The sequence below is a fragment of the Gopherus flavomarginatus genome, chromosome 19, assembly GCF_025201925.1.
Source record: "Gopherus flavomarginatus isolate rGopFla2 chromosome 19, rGopFla2.mat.asm, whole genome shotgun sequence".
Taxonomy (NCBI): Eukaryota; Metazoa; Chordata; order Testudines; family Testudinidae; genus Gopherus; species Gopherus flavomarginatus.
This window is the reverse complement of record NC_066635.1, coordinates 22,207,006-22,225,204: the sequence shown is the minus strand read 5'-3', so window position 1 is coordinate 22,225,204 and position 18,199 is coordinate 22,207,006. Positions and strand designations below refer to the sequence as shown.

The following is an 18,199-nucleotide window of genomic DNA, read 5'->3' as shown; positions in this document are numbered from 1 at the left end:
AAGATACCTGTGTCTTTAAGGACTGTTCAGGAAGTTGCAGGCAGGGTCAGTCTTTCCTGAGCAGTGGATTAACACTGGAAATGTGGAAATGCCAACAGAGACCCAGCCACTGGCCATCAAGATGGCACCAAGGAAAGATTCAAATATCAGCTCAGCAGGTGCAGAATGTCTACGGAATGTACTTCTGGTACACTGAGGGGTGCTGGCATTCTTTACTCACTAGGTCACAGCAAGGAAAACATCCTAATGGTTATATGTGTGCTGCATAATATATGTGAGGAAAAGGGAGAAAAACTGCCACCAAGGTGGAGGGGTGAGGTAGAATGTCTCTCCCTGAATTTGAACTGCCAGACACCAGTGCTATTAGAAGAGCTCAACGTGGAACTATGTATTTGAGGGATGCTTCACAGTCAGCCACTGTAGTGTTCTCTGGCATCTGGCTCATGTCATTTAAATAATGTATTTTGGGGAGGTTGCCTGTTAATATATATTGTGTTGTGCCTCTTGCAAGTTATAAATACTGTTGGGCCTGGGGCTTTGCCTGTTGCTATGAATTGTATTGTGCATGCAATACATTTATAAATACGGCTGCATGTTTCACCGACGTTACGAATTCTGTGGTGCGTTTATAAGTAGTTCGATTTCTTGACTGCAGTTATGCATTCCATAATACTTGTGAATTAATAAACAATCTGAGTGCAAAAATTAGGTGCATAAAATCAGAGTACAAACATATACATACATTATACAAACTTAACATAATTTAATGGGGTGAAACTTTTTAAATTTCTGTTGAAAAGGAAGTCAACATTTACATTCATTTGTGTAAACAAAAAAGAAGTTCAATGTAGTCAGTGGCAGCTTTGCATGCACCAATCTGTGGTTTTCACAGGTCTCTGTATAGGAAGCTGTGTTTTTCCTTGTTGTTCCTCTTGAGTAGAGTGGTAGGGGTAAGCAAGTGTTCCATGATCCCACATGGTATCTTGGAGATGTAGGGAGCAGGAAGCACTGAGTTCTCCAAACAGTGGAAAGACTGATGAGTCTAGGATTTTTGGACATGTAGGTGAGCCAGCATCTGCACCCCTTGGGTTTCCTGAGAAGACTCATTATGCCGCAGTGCATTTTCCACTACTTGTCCTCCTGGCACACCTGGGCCTTTTGCCTATCCTCTCTGTTCTTCTCATGCTCTTGGTCACAGTGGCCCTCCAAGATCTTTGTTCAGTCCTATGAACCTCTGGCTTGCAGGATCTTGAACACATCCTCCCTAGTGCTCTTCCTTCTCCTCACCAGGGTTAGGCATTCTGCATGGGTAAAGGAGGCACTTCAAGGCCACCACACCAGAAGTTGCTGATAAAAAACGGGCATATGCACCATTAAATTTACAGTTCGAAAGGGAAAGATTAAGTTTCAAAACTCCTTTCTCTTGTTTCCATAAATACTTTAATGCTGATTGACAATTCAGCTTTTGAACATCTCACCACAGCACTGCTCTCCAGCGCCAGGCACGGTGAGTATGGCCTGGCATAGAGGATCGGGACTGGGGGGGAATTTCTGTGCATGAACCCATACATTTTTAGACCCTATTCCATTACAAGTACAGAACAATGGCAGTAAATACCGGTACTATTTTTCACAGTCAGTAGTGATTTCAGCTGATAGCTCATTCCTGAGAGTCACAAAGGCAGAGAGAACCAAGCTGCTACTAGCCTCCCAAAGCTGCCCTGGCCAGTATGTCACTACCCTGTTTGCTGCAATGAACCAGGCAAACTTGAACCAAAATGGCATGGGAAAGTGTCGTATCAAAGAAAAAGAAATAAGGCTGCCATCCCTAGAAACCTTCAGGAGAGGATGGCAGAGTATCTCCATTCAAGTTTCATCGAGTTCTTATGAGGATAAGAGGGATAGCCCTATTCACGCGGCCAAGGTGCTCCTCATAGCCCCCCTATTCCAACAAGGGAATCAAAAGCAGATGCAGACTATCACGCTTTGTTCTATCTCTATCTGAGCACAGGACACTGAATCAATGTAGACTGTGTAATCTGAATGTCGGTACTGGTCAGGAATTTGTTTTGAATTTATTTCCTATCTTTATTTCTCATAATATACTAGTAAAACAATGAAAAGTTGATCCCTTGGTCTTGTACACTGGAGCTGGGCCGGGCACCACCTTTAAATGGCACAAAGGTTGGGGGAGGAAGAAAGCAAAAGCAAATAAACATTGTAAGGAAAACTCTGCACATACACTTACCTCCTTTCCCCTTCATCAGCAGGCTCTTCTACGCTCTCCTGGTGGGACTGGCGAGACTCCTGTGGAGTTCCAAACAGGTCTTCTTGGATTACAGCATAGTTGGTGTCCCCCATCGCATCTCCTCCTCCCCCTCCCTCTTCATGGCAGAAGTCTTCACTCAGGCTCCTCCAAGGTGTCCACAGACGGTGGGGCCACCGTCAAGTACGGCATGAAGTTCATTGCAAGTGTGCCAGGTCTTTGAGGGCAGCACCAGATTTCTTGTTGCCCTTCCTCACCTTGTGGTATCCCTGGCAAAGTTCATTTGCTTTCATGTGGCACTGCTTCTAATCCCCAATGCACCCCTTTTCCTACATCCCCCGTGACATCCATTCATACATGTCCATGTTTCTACAGCTGTTCCACAGCTGTGCTTGCAGTCTTCCCCACACACACACACACACACACACCCCCAGGAGATTTAATTCTTCTTGCTGCTGCACGCAGGCGTGTGTCTAATGCCTGTGTGTATGTGGAGCCATGGTACGGCAGACACAAACAAAGGTGAGTTTCTAGGTATGCTTCCCATGGTTTACAATCAGGAAAAGATATTTCAAAAACGTGGGGGGGGGGGAGAACAGGGTTTGGAAGCATTCCAGTCTATGTTACTCCTATGCAGTGGAGTTTAAAATTGTGAGCAGATGGTCACTGCTGCAGAGACTGGGGCACTATTGGACAGTGGCTGGAAGACTATTAGGGTCAACACAGGTCACGCAGTGTCTACACTCATGTTGTGCTGACCAAATTAGGTCTACCATGGCTCTCCACTGTTTGGGGAGAAAGTTTTACTCAATCACCATAACAGACATTTATGTTGACCAGAAACAAATTTGAGTGTAGACAAATACATTAATAGATTGACACAAGCTGATTTGTGTTGACTTAACTTTCTGGTATAGATGAGGCAGTAGGAGATGATGAGATTGTGGTGGATAGTATTGCAATTTTGGGGGCATCCTCCCCTACTTTTTTTTGATGGACTGAGTATTCTAGAGGGAGATGGGAACAGGAATGAAGTGAGGGGGTGGGAGAATCAGGGCCAAGGAGATAGTGCCAGGGAAAAGTGTGGTATAGATGTAGATGTCACCAGAGAGAAGGAGGCAGCAACTATGGAGAGCTATGGATCTGAACTGACAAAAAAGGGCTGGGGAAGATAGATGGGAACAGGGAAATAAGAGAAGCTTAAGTTGTTGGGAGGAGGAGGAGGAGGATGACGACAAAAATGACTGGGAAATGGTGATACTGTGAGAAGAGGAGTAGGAGATCTGTGGTCAAAGCCACAAGGAAACTATAGGGGAACACAGCTAGGTAGGAATAATCAGAAAACTAATTTAAGTTTAAATTCAAGCTGCCCAAAGTTCCTGATAGATGCCACAAAAGATTGACTGTTGACATTACTGTCTAAGTTTTAAAAGTATGCATGTTCCTGTGATAGTTATTTGAGTTATTTGTGCAAGAAAATGATTTCACAACACGTGTTCCAAGTGGAGACCTATAAAATCTGGTTATTGCAGTACAATACAGAATTCTGCACCAATAAGCTTAAGAGGTCTAGTGCAAAAATGCGGCCACCAGGGGCTTTTCTTGTGGCCACAGACTCCTGGGCTGTGTGGGTTTTTTTGGGGGGAGTGACCAAAGTAGTGACCCCTCCCCTCCCTATTGCTCCTAGATACACCACCTTGGTGTTGGTTGCTGGGGACATCAGTAGGGGTTGGGTCCTGCCACCTCTGGAGACACCTGGGGCACAATGCTGGAGAAGCAGGCAGCCAGTGAATTCCTCACCTTCCCAGGGGTGGTGGCGGCGCTCAGGCTTTGGGCTTTAGCCCTGGGATGGGGCTTTGGGCTCCAGCCCCAAGCTCTTACTGCACAGTGGCAGGCCCCAGCAACCAACACTCCGTCCCTGGGCCCAGGCTGCAGGGCTTTGGGCTCTGGCCATGGGGGTTTAGGGTCCAGCCCCCCGCTGCCTCCCCCAACTTTCCATCCGGGGCTTAATTTATCTCCAAGCTTGCCAAGGCTAAGTAAGTCTGCTGTAAAATGTGATACTTGTATGTTTGTAAATATCACTTTTCACAACAGACTTACTAGCTAGCAATAAATAAACTACAATGATTTGGACATGTACATGTGCATATTTATTTGGATTTCCACAAAGTTACGTAAGTATTTTAGGAAAAAGACTAAGAGGTCTTAAGAGCGGCCACCAACAAGAGTTAGTGGCCACACTCTGAGGCCACCAAATTTTTGTCCTGAGAACCCCTGGTCTAGTGTGCCATCAACATGGGTAAAGTTACACAGAACTTTATTAATGCTAACAAGAGTTGCATATGTCAATCACACAGGTTGGATAACTGATAGGTCTCTAAAACAGGATACACTTATTTGCCAGAAACTTCCACTGAAAATGTTTTCATATTGTCAGCTAATCATAATCTATATCTAACAAGTAATGCATAAATAGCAAATTAACATCTCTGAAAGCTACCCAACACAAAAGGAAATAGAAACAGTAAAAATCAATTTTAAAAAAAAATAAATTTTTTAGTCAAGTTGGATCAATTATCTTTCCAAACCCAGAAATACCACACTTGGACTTCAGCTTTGTAATACAACTCCTAACACTCCAGACTGATGACAACTCATTTTTACCAGTCTCAGTCCGTTTATATATGGTATTCAGAGTCAGATCTATTCCATGCAAGTTATCAGCTCTGCAGTCACTAGTTTCCTGCTTCATTATCAATGGAGTCATAAGATAGCAATGAAGAATTTTAGTTAAAAAACAAAACAAAAAAAACCCACAGATAGTTAGGTTTCAGAGTAGCAGCCATGGTAGTCTGTATCCGCAAAAAGAACAGGCGTAATTGTGGCACCTTAGAAACTAACACATTTATTTGAGCATAAGCTTTCGTGGACTACAGCCCACTTCATCGGATGCTTCAGCTCACCTTAACTCATCACTTTTGTTATAATGTGTATGGTAACACCCATTGTGTGTGTGTGTGTGTGTGTGTGATCTATCTTCCTACTGTATTTTCCACTGCATGCATCCGATGAAGTGTGTTTTAGCCCACGAAAGCTTATGCTCAAATAAATTTGTTAGTCTCTAAAAAGCCACAAATACTCTTGTTCTTTTTACAGATAGTTAGGGCTCCCACTGATAGCTGTTTCAGACCACTGAGTCTTAGAACAAAAAACCTCCCTGCTAAGTATTACAGAAATGGACAAGAAATTAGTACATTTAGCTACAGAAACATTAGCATAAGAGGCCAACTCCAAAACAGAGCACTCTTTGCTTCAACTCAGGAACCAATCAGAAGGTTGGTTTCTAAACACACTCATTTATACTGTGCTTTACATACAAGAAATGCAGGAGATATACTTCACTTCACTCCTTTCAGTGTGCATTCTGTTGGAGACAATGACAAGAGATTGAAAAGAATCCTTAAATCTTACTGCACTTTTTTAAAAAATGTAATTGATTTCTTTAATAGATCAACATCAGTAATTCACATAAAGGCACTACCCATTTTAGGTTCTATATTGTAACTGGGAAAACACTTCTGTAGAATAAAAATGTATTTTTTAAAAACGTTAAGATCCTTTTCATAAGCGCTATGAATCATTTATTACTTTGGCCTCAAAATCTCAGAATGACATGTTCATGTCGAGGGCCTTGGACATATGCTATCATGATGAATTAAAATAATGCATTGTCATTTTATTTTAATTAGCATTTTATTGTAAGCTACTTGTTTTCTTTTGTTGTAATTCTATAAGTTTGCACTGACTTCATTTTCTGTGACAAGAAACCTAAAAAAAAATCTGAACTGTTCCTTTAGGACTTTAATCTTAAATAGTTATGTACAACTTTTTTTTTTTTTTTGTAGAAAGGGTACAACCACAAAAATTGCCATTCCTATCTCTATTAAGATACCAAGTTATGAGGTACATAAGGTCCTATTAACATTTTATAATCATGCTGCTTAGTTAATTAGAAATGTCTTAAGCTTTAGGGGCCCCTAAAAGCACGACTGAGAATAGTACTATATTGTCCAAGAAAGTCACATAAAACAATACTCCTGAGTTTCTCTCTTTCCAATTACTCAAGGAACTTTAAAATATATCAATTAAATCCAGTTAACATATTTAAACTACAAATATTAAGAAATCATCATACATGAAGTAAGACATTTACTAGTATTGACAAAAATTATGTTCCAGGGAAACTCAGAAAGAGCAGCTAGAGTTTTAGAAAGAGTTAAATACTATGATAGCATTCAGAAGGTATTTACACCAACATTCTAATGTAACTCATTAGCAAGAAAAAACTTGGAGCGATTTTGGACTTTCAGACTTGAAATATATTTTATTTAGGGAGGGGGAAAGAGGTGAGTGGGTGTGTGGAGACAGCTGATTTAAATCTTCATTGAGAAGAACTTGGAGAGAGACCGTTTAAACTACTGAGAATTCTAGCAGTCCAACTCCTGAAATCACAACGGGGCAATTACTAAAAGTGAGAGTTACTTTTAAAAGCTGAATATAGTGATTCACAGTTAACTGCAACATGCAAAGTGAAGCTTTTAAAAAAAAAAAAATCACGAAAAGTATTCACATTCCCATCCCACACACACACACTTTCAATTACAGAGTTCTAATTTATGGTTAGAAAAATGTTACATTTGATCTGTTCACCCTAAACCATTTTAATCTATGCGTACACAGAATCAATTGGATCAACAGAACTGCGTCAGACCAATATTTGTACAAATAGCCTAACATGATTTAATACTGCAAGCACACTGTATATGTTCCACTTGTCTCTGAAGAGTCGGCAAGCAATAGCATTTTCAGTGTCAAATCTAGAAAACCAGTATGGCTCCACAGTATCCTCTCTCAACTATACTTTTCATCTTACATTTATATTCCTTCTACAGTCAAGTCTAAACTTAATTACCAAAGGATTCTACACTAAGGCCTTGTCTTTATGGGGAAAACAGACCACAATACAAGTTATTGCCAGATAAGCTATTGTAGAAGAGTTCCCTGTGTGGATACTACTCTGGGATTTTAAAAAATCATCACTTTATTCTGGAATAATTACTGCACAATACCAAAATAAAGTGTCCACATGGGGAACTATTATGGAACAGCTATTCCAGTCAATTTCCCTAGGTAGCCAAGACCTACGAAAAATTGGATAAGCCATTTAGTAACAAGAACTTTACTTACAGGTAGCTCTTTTCCCTTAAAGTTTCCCTCTTAAACCTGCAACAAATATGAGGATCTTATTGACTAAGATTAACACAGGTGTGTGTGTCTGTGTAACAGTGCAGTATGTGCTATAATTCCAGCCTTCCTGTCCTGATACAAACCTTTCCTTATCTTACTGAGTGTTACCATTTCAGTATCAAAACAGAATTTGACTAACATTTGAAAAAAAGTTAATTTCTGTCTCTGTTTTTGTGGTACAATGGGTAATGTCACTCATCCTTATGCTGCTTACAAGAGCTGTTCTTGGACAACAGAAAGTAATCTTTCTCTTGAGCTATCTAAAAAAATTTATAGCTTAGAAATGATATACTTATTTTTTGAACTACAGAAACCTGACCTGGATTCTGTCCTGTTTAATTAAAAATATAACTAGAAACTTTAACAAAGACCACAAAGATCTCCCTACCCACTCAGTTATACTGTTACTCACTCTCCATCCTGCAAACCTACTTCTAGAAAAACTGGGCAAAAATATTATGAGTTCTTATACACTGCACTGAAGGTCACCTGATGTGGACTTTCATGGACTGAGAACTAGCAAGTACCAGGCAAACAGTTCTGCAAGAAGTCACAGCACTGAAACAACCAAACAAGGGTATCTTAAAAAAATGCATATTTTACTCCCCAGTCTCAGTCACTCATCCTGGGGCAAAAGGAATTGGAAGAAAAAAATTACTGAGCACTCACTCTGTGCTGGTAGGAAAGAGGGAAAAGGTGCAGGCATGCGGAAGGGTAGACATTTATAAATAATTTGGATTTCTATTTGTTATAGTGAGTCCAACTGAAATTAATCAATGCTGCAGAACATCACTGGGTTAAAGTCAATAAACAGTATCAATTACTTATTAGGAAGGAATTATTACTGTCCTTCCAAAACAGGTGGGTTCCTGGTCCATGACTAGTGCTCTAGCACTGTGATAATACAAATAAATAACAAGTACAATATTATTTGAGAGCAGCTGTGATATGGGAAAACAAAGTCAAGAAATTAAATCATGAGCAAAATACAAATTCTTTGCTTTTAACTGCAGGTTTAGAAGGGTAAGAATCTTTTTCCTCTTTCCCCAATGAAAGCTTTGACTATGTAGTTTTATTTGCATATCCATGAACTACACTTCTACTGCTTATTGTTGTTTGCAGATGTAGCCAGCAGGAAAAATTAACTTCTTAATCAACAAACATATATTTGTATTTCAACAACAAAAACGTTATTAGAAGCATGGAGGGTCTTCGTGCAACATTTAAATCATAGGTTACTCTTTACAAGAATCTCTTCTTTAAGAAGGCAACGTTTTAACAATAACTTCTAAAGCCAGTTTTAACAATAGCTTGTTTCTAAGGCCACTTTTAACAATAGCGTCTAAGGCCAAAGATCTCACAGTGAGGGCCCTTTAGGAAATTGAGAGATTATGCATTCCCCATTATGGCAGGGTTGCTGTACTCCTGAATACCCGAAGTACTAACTACAGATTGTGTCTGGTTCACATTGTAAGTGACATGAGAAGAAAACAGAGTAGACTAATATAGCCAGTAACAGGAATGACAAAAGCCAAAGAGCATTACAGCAGCCAAAAAGAAGATGTCATATATTATCCCAAATATGAAATATCAGCATGACTTTTCCAGCTACACTCAGACTGCAAAATATAAATACATAAAAATTCTGATTATGAACAGGACATTTCCATGAACACAGACTACAGTACTGTTAAATTCCTAACACACTTTAATAAAAATACTTCTGAAACATTATTCAATCTTTTAATATTAATAATTCAAGTTTGATTAAGAACAAATTTTCACTGCAATTCTGAAAGTTGAACACTGTTGCAGGTTAAATAATTTGGACCAATTTCACAGGATTTTTAAAGCTATAATATAATTTAAATTACCAGTTTAACTCATTTCTGGAAAGTAAGTTTAAAAGTAATGTTCCACCAAAGCAAAAAAGTTATGGAGCTAATAGGGTACAATTTACAAATGCTCTTATCCAGCAAAATTGTATTCTAATCTCTATGCTGTAATTTAGGATGTTAAATAAAAGTTGTTAATGTGAACAGAAATGCAAGGCCTGGGTTAAATGAAGCTACGGTGCATTAAATGGAAGACCATGTGAAAGGTAATTAGGCCATGTAATGTTTGAAACATAATCTGCTCCTAAGGAAAGGGAACTCAGACTGCATTTACATCAGTTAAGTAGTATCTAATCAGCAACTCTCTTACCTTGAAAAAAATGTGTGTTGTTCTAGAAGAGTATATACTCAAGCAAAAGTTAACATTTACAAAGTCAGGCCATTGGCTAGCAAACAAGAAGTACAGTTCAGTTTCTAGTTTCTCATTTGCTGGCTGCAAAGGCAGCCTCTGAGGGATGAAACACTTCATCCCTCTTCAGCTACACCTGTGGCTAATGAAGGACTGGCATTCATATATATCCACTCAGCACCTATTGGCCAAGGAAGGTCACCACAACATGAAACCATGAGATATGGCGAAGTCCTCCACTCACTGGTTAGAGTGGGGAGGGTGTAAACATTTTCTTGATTAAAGTATGGTTAAATTTGTGCCAGGTGATGGGTTAGATACAACCAATGAGGGAATAGTTCAACACTTATAGTTAAGTATTATGGTTTTCCAAATTTCATATGAATTTTCACATGACAAGCATGCAATATTAGACAGCTTTCATTCTGAAGACATTTTATGCATCTCCTGGTCTCCCTCTCCACCACATCTCCACTCCCATTGGTTCCAAATAGGAGAAGAGAGCCCTCGTGAACTGAAAACTGGAAGTCATTCCTGAAAAATTGCTATCTAGAAAATAAGTAATAATAATCAGTCCAAACAGCATGATGGCAAAGTTCACAGAACCTTGAATTTGAAGATGAATTGCTCCGGCTTCATTTGGGCTTAGAAGCATTGTGTCACATGATCTCAACCCTCATAAATAAGAAATATAAAAAAGGAAGGATGATTGTGTAGAAGACACACGGTCTGCTTTTTCGATGCTTGACCAAGAGCTTAGACACATATCGAAAATAATTATGACATAGAAGATTGATTTTCTGATGACAGGCTATCTCTAGCTAAAACTGTTTTTAAATAAATGGGACATGCAGGAAGTTCACTGTTTGGTCACAGTTCTCCAACCTGCATCCTCCTACCACGCCCCATCTCTCCCTCTAATGGATATCAAAACTATCAGATTTTAAAGACTATTTGAATTTGATCATTAAAGAGATATTGACTTGACAAATTATGATGTAGTATTAATAAACTAAACATTTCAGAGGAAACTAGAAGATGAGGAGCAATCACAGTGACTAACTATACCAGTACACTTAAATAGACCCAATATTGCCCAAAACGCTAATCCAGAGGATCAGATGATTGGAGTTCTTTTGAAAAGACCACTGCCAAACACTTGGAAAAAGACCAAACAAGAGCTTTAAAGCAGTAGAACTTATTGCTTTAAACAGTTTTCTGGAGAGAAATTTTAATTCACGATATGGAAGATGCTCACTAATGCAAGTTCATACAATGTGAAACTAAGTTTTTCTGTTATGAGCTGCCTTGAAATATACTATAATGAGCACTAGGAAAACTTAAAACTATGACAGCCATTGAAGTTATTCCTGTTGTAAATACATTTTTGCCCAACAATGTTTCAAACTATAAACTGTTATGCAGCAGATTTGCTTCTTTAAATGTAACAAATACTTAAAGCAGTTTCTTACTAGGAACTCATTTAAAAGGACTGCATTACACATACAATTAATAGACTTAAATAGTCTGTTAGGAAACTGACTTATTCCAACAAAACCAAAGAAATTAAGGGTTAAAATAAGTACTCCAGCCTGAAGTCACCTCATAATTCAGCACTGAGAAATTTATCTTAGAGCACCCTAGGACAGGAGTGGGCAAATTACAGCCTGCCAGCTGGTCCTCGAGCTCCAGCTGGGGAGTGAGGTCTGGGACTTCCCCCTACTCCGGTGCTGCAGCGCTCCAGCTGGGGTGCAGGGTCGGGGGCTGTTCCACACAGCTCCCAGAAGCAGCGGCCTGGCCCCGCTCCAGTGCCTATGTGTAGGGGCAGCCAGGGGGCTCCACTCTGCACGCTGCCACCACCCACACAACTCCCATTGGCCGGGAACTGTGGCCAACTGAAGCTGCAGGGGTGGCACTGCAGACAGAGAAGTGGGCACAGCTGCCTGGCCATGGCTCCACATAGGAGCCAAAATGGGGACATGGCTGCTGCTTCCAGGAGCCACTTGAGATAAGTGCCGCCTGGAGCCAGCACCCCACAGCCTCTCCCCACACCCCAACCACCTACCCCAGCCCTGATCCCCCTCCTGCCCCCCTTGATCCCAGCCCAGAGCACCCTCCTGCACCCCAAACTCCTCATCTATGACTTCAATAGCTCAGACACAGGTTAGGGGTTTGATACAGGAGTGGGTGAGAGATTCTGTGGCTTGCATTCTGCAGGAGGTCAGACTAGACAATCATAATGGTCCTTCCTGATCTTAAAGTCTATGATTCTATGATCTCCAGCCCCATCCAAGAGCCCCCACTCCCAGCCGGAGCCTGCACCCCGTCCTGCACCCCAACCCCCTGCTGTGGCCCTGATACCTCTCCTTCCCAGCCTGGAGCACCCTCCTACACCCCAAACTCCTCATCCCCAGGCCTGCCCACCACCACCCCAGCCAGAGCCCTCATTCCCCCCCGCCCCACACACACAAACGCTACTCCCGTGCCCGGAGCCCCTTCATGCACCCTGAACTCCTCATTGCTGGCCCCACCCCAGAGCCTGCAACCCCCAACCCCAATTTCATGAGCATTCATGGCCCACCATGCACTTTCTATTCCCAGATGTGGCCCTCGAGACAAAAAAATTGCACACCCCTGCTCTAGGACCACTGCAATCATTAATTCACATTGAGGCAATTTAAGAACAAAATAGCAGTCCAAGTGTAAATCCCACTGCCTCTGTTGATTTATTAAATTAGGTGGAATAGTGTATTTTGAAATAATTTAGTTTTCTTGTAAAAAATGGAACTTTCAAAAATTATAGCCTTTCATTAGTACAATAATAATCTCTAGGTCATATACAGTATAGTGCACTCCACCCATAAAAAACTATGAGATTGACATTTAACAAGTATTTAAAAAATACCATTAAGATCTACAATAAAAGAGTAAAGAAACCACAGAATCTTTACCACTAATAAGTTCAGATGGTTGTCCTGTCAAGAGGTATGCAAAGGCATGTGGAGATTGGCCCTTGGGTATCAAGCACACAGTGTTTCACAGAGTGCATAGAAGCAGAGGAAAGTACAAGTTCAATTGGGCTCAAGACAAATTCAGGCTTAGACTCTAGATACAAAAATAAAGTTAGAATTTTCAAAGAATTTAAAAGCAATACCAAACTTCTTATCAAATACTATACCAAATTGAAAAGTGGTATTCCAGAGAAAAGGATTATTTCTATTTATTGTGTTCAGCACTGTGTTTGAGGTATGTGCTATTTAACAGAAAGCATGAACAGGTACACGTGCAATCCTTTTGGAAGGCTCAGACCACAGATTTCAGGGTAACCACAGCAACTTGCAAACTCTGACACAGATTATGCATGGCGACCAGTAGAGGTACTATGTTGATGGTGTGACAAAAATAATGAAGGCCACAAGTTTTACTCTTCTTACATGAACAGCCAGTATATCAGAAAAAAGACATCTAATAATTAGACAACAACATTTTAAAATAATATATTAATCCAAGATAAAAATCTACAATGGCTACCAGTCAAGGATGTGCTTTTTTTATTGAAAGTATCTCTCCTAAATCTTGTCATGACTAAGAATACTAATTAGTTGTAGGTTGCAGTTTTGCACCATTACCCACTCACCCTTTTTTTGGATGAATAGAGTTTTGTAGTTGTAATGAATTTAACCTTTTAATGTCTCCAAATAAAACGTGAATCAGTAGGTATACACTTTAAGAGAGGGATAGGTAAGTTTTTATTTAATGAAATGCTTTGGATACAAGTTAAAACCATGTTCAGCATTTGTTAGTCATATGCCTTGAAATGAGGATGCTCGCATACATGGTTTGCGAATTTGTTGCCCTTCATGGCAGCTTCAGTAAAGTTTCTACAGGAACTCAGCCGATAACTTACTAAAGTAGCTTTTCACAATGCATCACCACTAGTTTCCCTAGAGCAAAAATAAAAACAAATGAACAAAAAACACCTATGGAGGCTATTTTTACTCTCTTTCCCAGGGATGAGCACATACAGTATCACTTCAAGATGACTGCTGACAGAATTAACCAAATTCACTTCCCTTGAACTAGGGGAAGGAAACAATGGAATGACTTTAAGAAAGCATCACACCATGAGGGATAAGTCTATTTCTTCTGATTTTTTTTTTTCTTTTAGAGGTATTCACACAAGGACAGTGAGAAAGTTATTATTTTCAGCTTTAGATAATCCGGTCAACCAAAGCACCCAGGATTTAAGTCCAGCCGGCAGTGATTAAATTTTACTTGTCTGAACTGCGTTTTTTACTGTTTCGAGCAGTTGCACAATAGGACTTTTTCAGAGGTTGACTAATGCACCTTCATACAAATATAAGATCTCTATTTTGCAATAACCGTTTAAGTCATAAAGAGGTGAAGTCAGTCACTTTAAAAAAACCACATAGACCAACATCCTCCTCAAGCATTAAGAAACAAAAACACTGCATATCAAAGTAGTCTAGGAGTAATTGGGGAGTACTGTTTAAGTGTTTTGGACATGTGGTGATTCAAGGACATACAAGTATCCTGAGAGATCCTTAGCTCCAAAGTAAATTGGAATTCTCTGCATGTAGACTAATACTCCATGGTGAAGCTCCATGAGGTCCAGGTGACTTCAAACTTGTAGCAATTTATCAGAGAGAATGGATAAAAATCAAGGCAACATAGTGAGGATTTTAGCATCACACACACAACATTATTTCTAGATAGAGAAGCAGACAATGTCATTGTAAGTGGGAAATGTATTGAGCACATTCTGGACTATATGCATAATTTAGAAATAGACCAAAGTAAATATTTACAGACAGCAATGGTGCATAGGTCAGAATTTTCATCTGGATCATTTACAGTGGAAGGATTATGAGGCACATGAAGTTAAATTTATTCATTTTTCACTTGTGACTTTGGTTCAGATTTGACTAAAGTTCACAAATGAGTATAAGAGCATCAGACTAGCATTCAGGAAATACTTGTTCATGTTATGAAACCACTATATGGGTAGTATTCTTACTGAGAATTGTATTGTGCTGCATTGCACTTGCATGCACTGTACCTGGCTTCCAACTTCAATGATCATTAAAGCTCAATTTTTTTTTAAGTTAGCTATATTTATTAAAAGAAAAAATGAATAATGTTTTGGCTACTTAAGGAAATAAATCCCCAATGAAAAAGCAAATTTAAGGAGAGCACAACAAATAAAAGAGAAAGATAGACTAAATATATTGCACACAAAAATGGCCCAGAGTTCTAAAGAAAACTAGACCCACTCCAAACGAAGAGATATGAGACGTATGTTACACAGAGAAAAAGTTAATGTGACAGTCAATAAAAACACAGTTCTGGCTGATAGTTGTTACTTGTAACAGTAGATTACAAAGATAAATATAACTGAAAGATCAAGGGAAATTTTTTTTTATTGTACATTTGAATATAGTTTGGTAGAGTCCATTTCCCCTGTTTGTAAGTCTCTCACCTACACTCACTGGGAAGATAATTACATCTTTCAGTCTTCTAAAATATTTATAAGGCCACAACAACTGGTGAAGAGAAACTGAAGAAAGTGATTTGACAGCAGGTGTAGCTACTATGACCTCATTTTTTTGAGATCAGATTTCTAGTTGAGTGTCCTTTTAAATAAAAAGATCAGAATGAATGGAATTTTGCATTAGAATTCTGTTAAATTTCAGAAAGCCTGGTGTGGATGACAAAAGAAGAAACCTATATGGGTTCTGAGAGCATTTAGAATGTATTAATTTCTATCCCGCTAAGACTATGACATATTTTGATATTTTAGCATGAGCAAACCCTTCACTACACGTTCAAAATACATTCTGGTCAGCCATTGTTATCTGCATTGTATTCTAACCTACTGAATACATGAAACTAAATAAGGAGAAAACATTCATTGCAGCACTTTCTTTGTCCACTTCCAAATGCAAGTTATAACTCCAACAGCAAGAAAGCTCACAAATGTTGCTTATTCCTAGGCATTAGTAGTATATTTAAATGAGCAATAACATACAAAACACTTTCAAATTAAAAAACATATTACTTGTAGACTAATTTATATCAACAATTTAACCTTGCCAAGGAATCTATATGAGAGAGCAATGCCAAGAAAAATTAATGGCACATTCACAAATTATTCCAGTTGAAAACAGCTACAAAGAATCCACTTATCTGAACTTTCCTAGCTTTAGAACAAGTTTGTACCTTCCCCCAACACACGCATACTAGACTTCAGCAGATTAGAAATCCACTTCAAATATTCTATACTCCTTTTTCAAACTTCATAGTTGTTTAAGCAAAAAACTGGCGTTTTACTATGCAGACTACGGCCAACAAAAAATAAGATCTGGACACAGTCGTTATGTGAACAGACATATTACTGTAGTATCTTTTTTATTCAGGTCCTCATCACCAAATTATCATTATGTTAAAAAGAGAATATAGCACAACTTCTCCTCAAATAATAAAGTCTATAACAAAAAATAAAATAAAATACATTAATCCAGTATAGGTCCAATACTCATTACCCATGGACTCGGTAGGTCTAAAATCGCATACAATGTAAAGATATTGACACAAAGCTTAGCATTCCAAGTTAACTCACTAGTGATAAGGGAAATATCAACAGCCTGGCTCCACTATTGTTTTTTCTCTTAGGTTACATAGTTCTTCGCAATTATGAAGTAAATAGGATTGTTAAAGGCCACCTTTTTCTAAGCATGAAAAACAAGAACTTCAGGCAGCAAAAACAGTCTATTCAAAAGCGCATGTGTGTTTATGCTTGTTTAATATTAAGAGTAGGTAATGTTAAACTGGACTGATGACCAATTACAATTAACATAATATATTTATACACAATACCAGTTTTGAAAAGTAGCAGCTAAATAGGCACAGAGTTCTCTACCATCAAGTTTGGACAATTAGAATAAGCCACTTCCATTGTCTCCTACAACATCACAGAGATGACAGACACTGGGGATGTTTACAGTTCCTAAATCAACAATTCAGTGTCAGCATCGGCATCAGCAGCAACACCACTCCCACCCCCGTGTAGGACTAAGGCAGGCAGCTCTAGGGCAGCAACTGCACTTTCCCACCCGCAGCTTGTGTAAACAGGACATCTTCAGAAACTAACTACAGTACATCGAACAACCCCGCACTCCTCTCCACGTTCCCGGGTGGTTCAGTTGTCGGCACCCCTGCTCCTCCTCCTCCTCCCCTCCCAAGGAGGGACCGACACCCAGGAGAAGAGCGATGCTCTGGAATTTCTCCAGAAACCTGCTGGCAGCAGCCAGCGCTGCTACACCCCAACCTAAGCCCCTCATCTCTAAACACCTACCCCACCCCCGCCCCACGCGCCATTCACAGCTCACCCCCCCCCCACCACCACCTCCTTATGGGCGAGTCTCTCCAGCCCCCCCGCCCGAAATCCCCATCCAGCCCCCCCTTCTTCTGCACACCCCCCGCCCGTCCCAGGCCGCCCCCACCCGGGTTCCCTACTCTCCCGCCCCACCGCTCCGGGAGGGGGTGGCAGCCGAACATTACTTCTCCTGTCCCCGGGGAGGTCGGGAACGGCCAGAGCCCCCGCCTCCCTACAGCTGCCGCGCTAGGCCTCGATGCCGGAAACGGCGGTAGCGCCTCCCCCCAGTTGCCCGGCGAAACCCTCCCCCTCTTACCGGCAGCGCGGCGCTGGAACGGAGCAGACGGCCGACTCTAACTAGGGTCGGGACTCGCGGAGTCTCTCACCTCAGCCTCAGCTCCTCCGTCGCCGCCATCTTGTCTCCCCTCCCCCCGGCTTGGGCGGCTCCTCCCCCTTTGGCTGGGTCCTAACAGCTATATAAAAAACCCGCACAGACATAGACCCGTTTCTCATTTTCTGCCCACTCTAAGGGGCGGATCACAAACACTCGGCCTTTTCCTGTTCTCCATGGGAGCCCCAGTAACACCAGACTGGGACGATCCGTTCCTGGGCAGCGGAAGGAGGGGTTGTCACTATACTGCTGCCAGGACCCGTCCGTCTGTGCAGCGGTAAAGGACTCCCCCCCGGGAGGGGGGGCGAAGGAGTAGGGTGCCCGCGGCATGGCCGTAGGGGAGACTCACAGAGGGGCGTGGGGAGGCCGCCTTCGCTGTTTAGTGGGGAGCGGCAAGGGGGGCAGAGACTGGGGGAGCAGAGCCATGGCTATAGGGTGGGGTCTGTCTAGGCAAAGGCGGGCGGGGGAAGAACATGACGGGGAACTCACCGTGGGAAGGAGAGAAAGGACGTGAGGCAGGTGCCAGCCATTGATAGTGGGTGGGGACACTAAGCAGTGGGGGAGAGGGTAACAGGGTGACACTTGCTCGGCGGGG

At 40.9% G+C, this 18,199-nt stretch overlaps 1 protein-coding gene across 2 annotated transcripts in view; it reads right to left on the bottom strand.

The window, feature by feature from the left end:
- The window catches only part of NCOR1 (nuclear receptor corepressor 1), a 101,911-nt gene extending 84,263 nt beyond the window's left edge, over positions 1-17,648 (bottom strand). For both annotated transcript variants that reach the window (XM_050928997.1, XM_050928996.1), the window contains exon 1: positions 17,530-17,648. The gene's annotated coding sequence lies outside the window, so the exon portion shown is untranslated. The remainder of the gene's footprint in view (positions 1-17,529) is intronic.
- Positions 17,649-18,199: the final 551 nt, after the last annotated feature.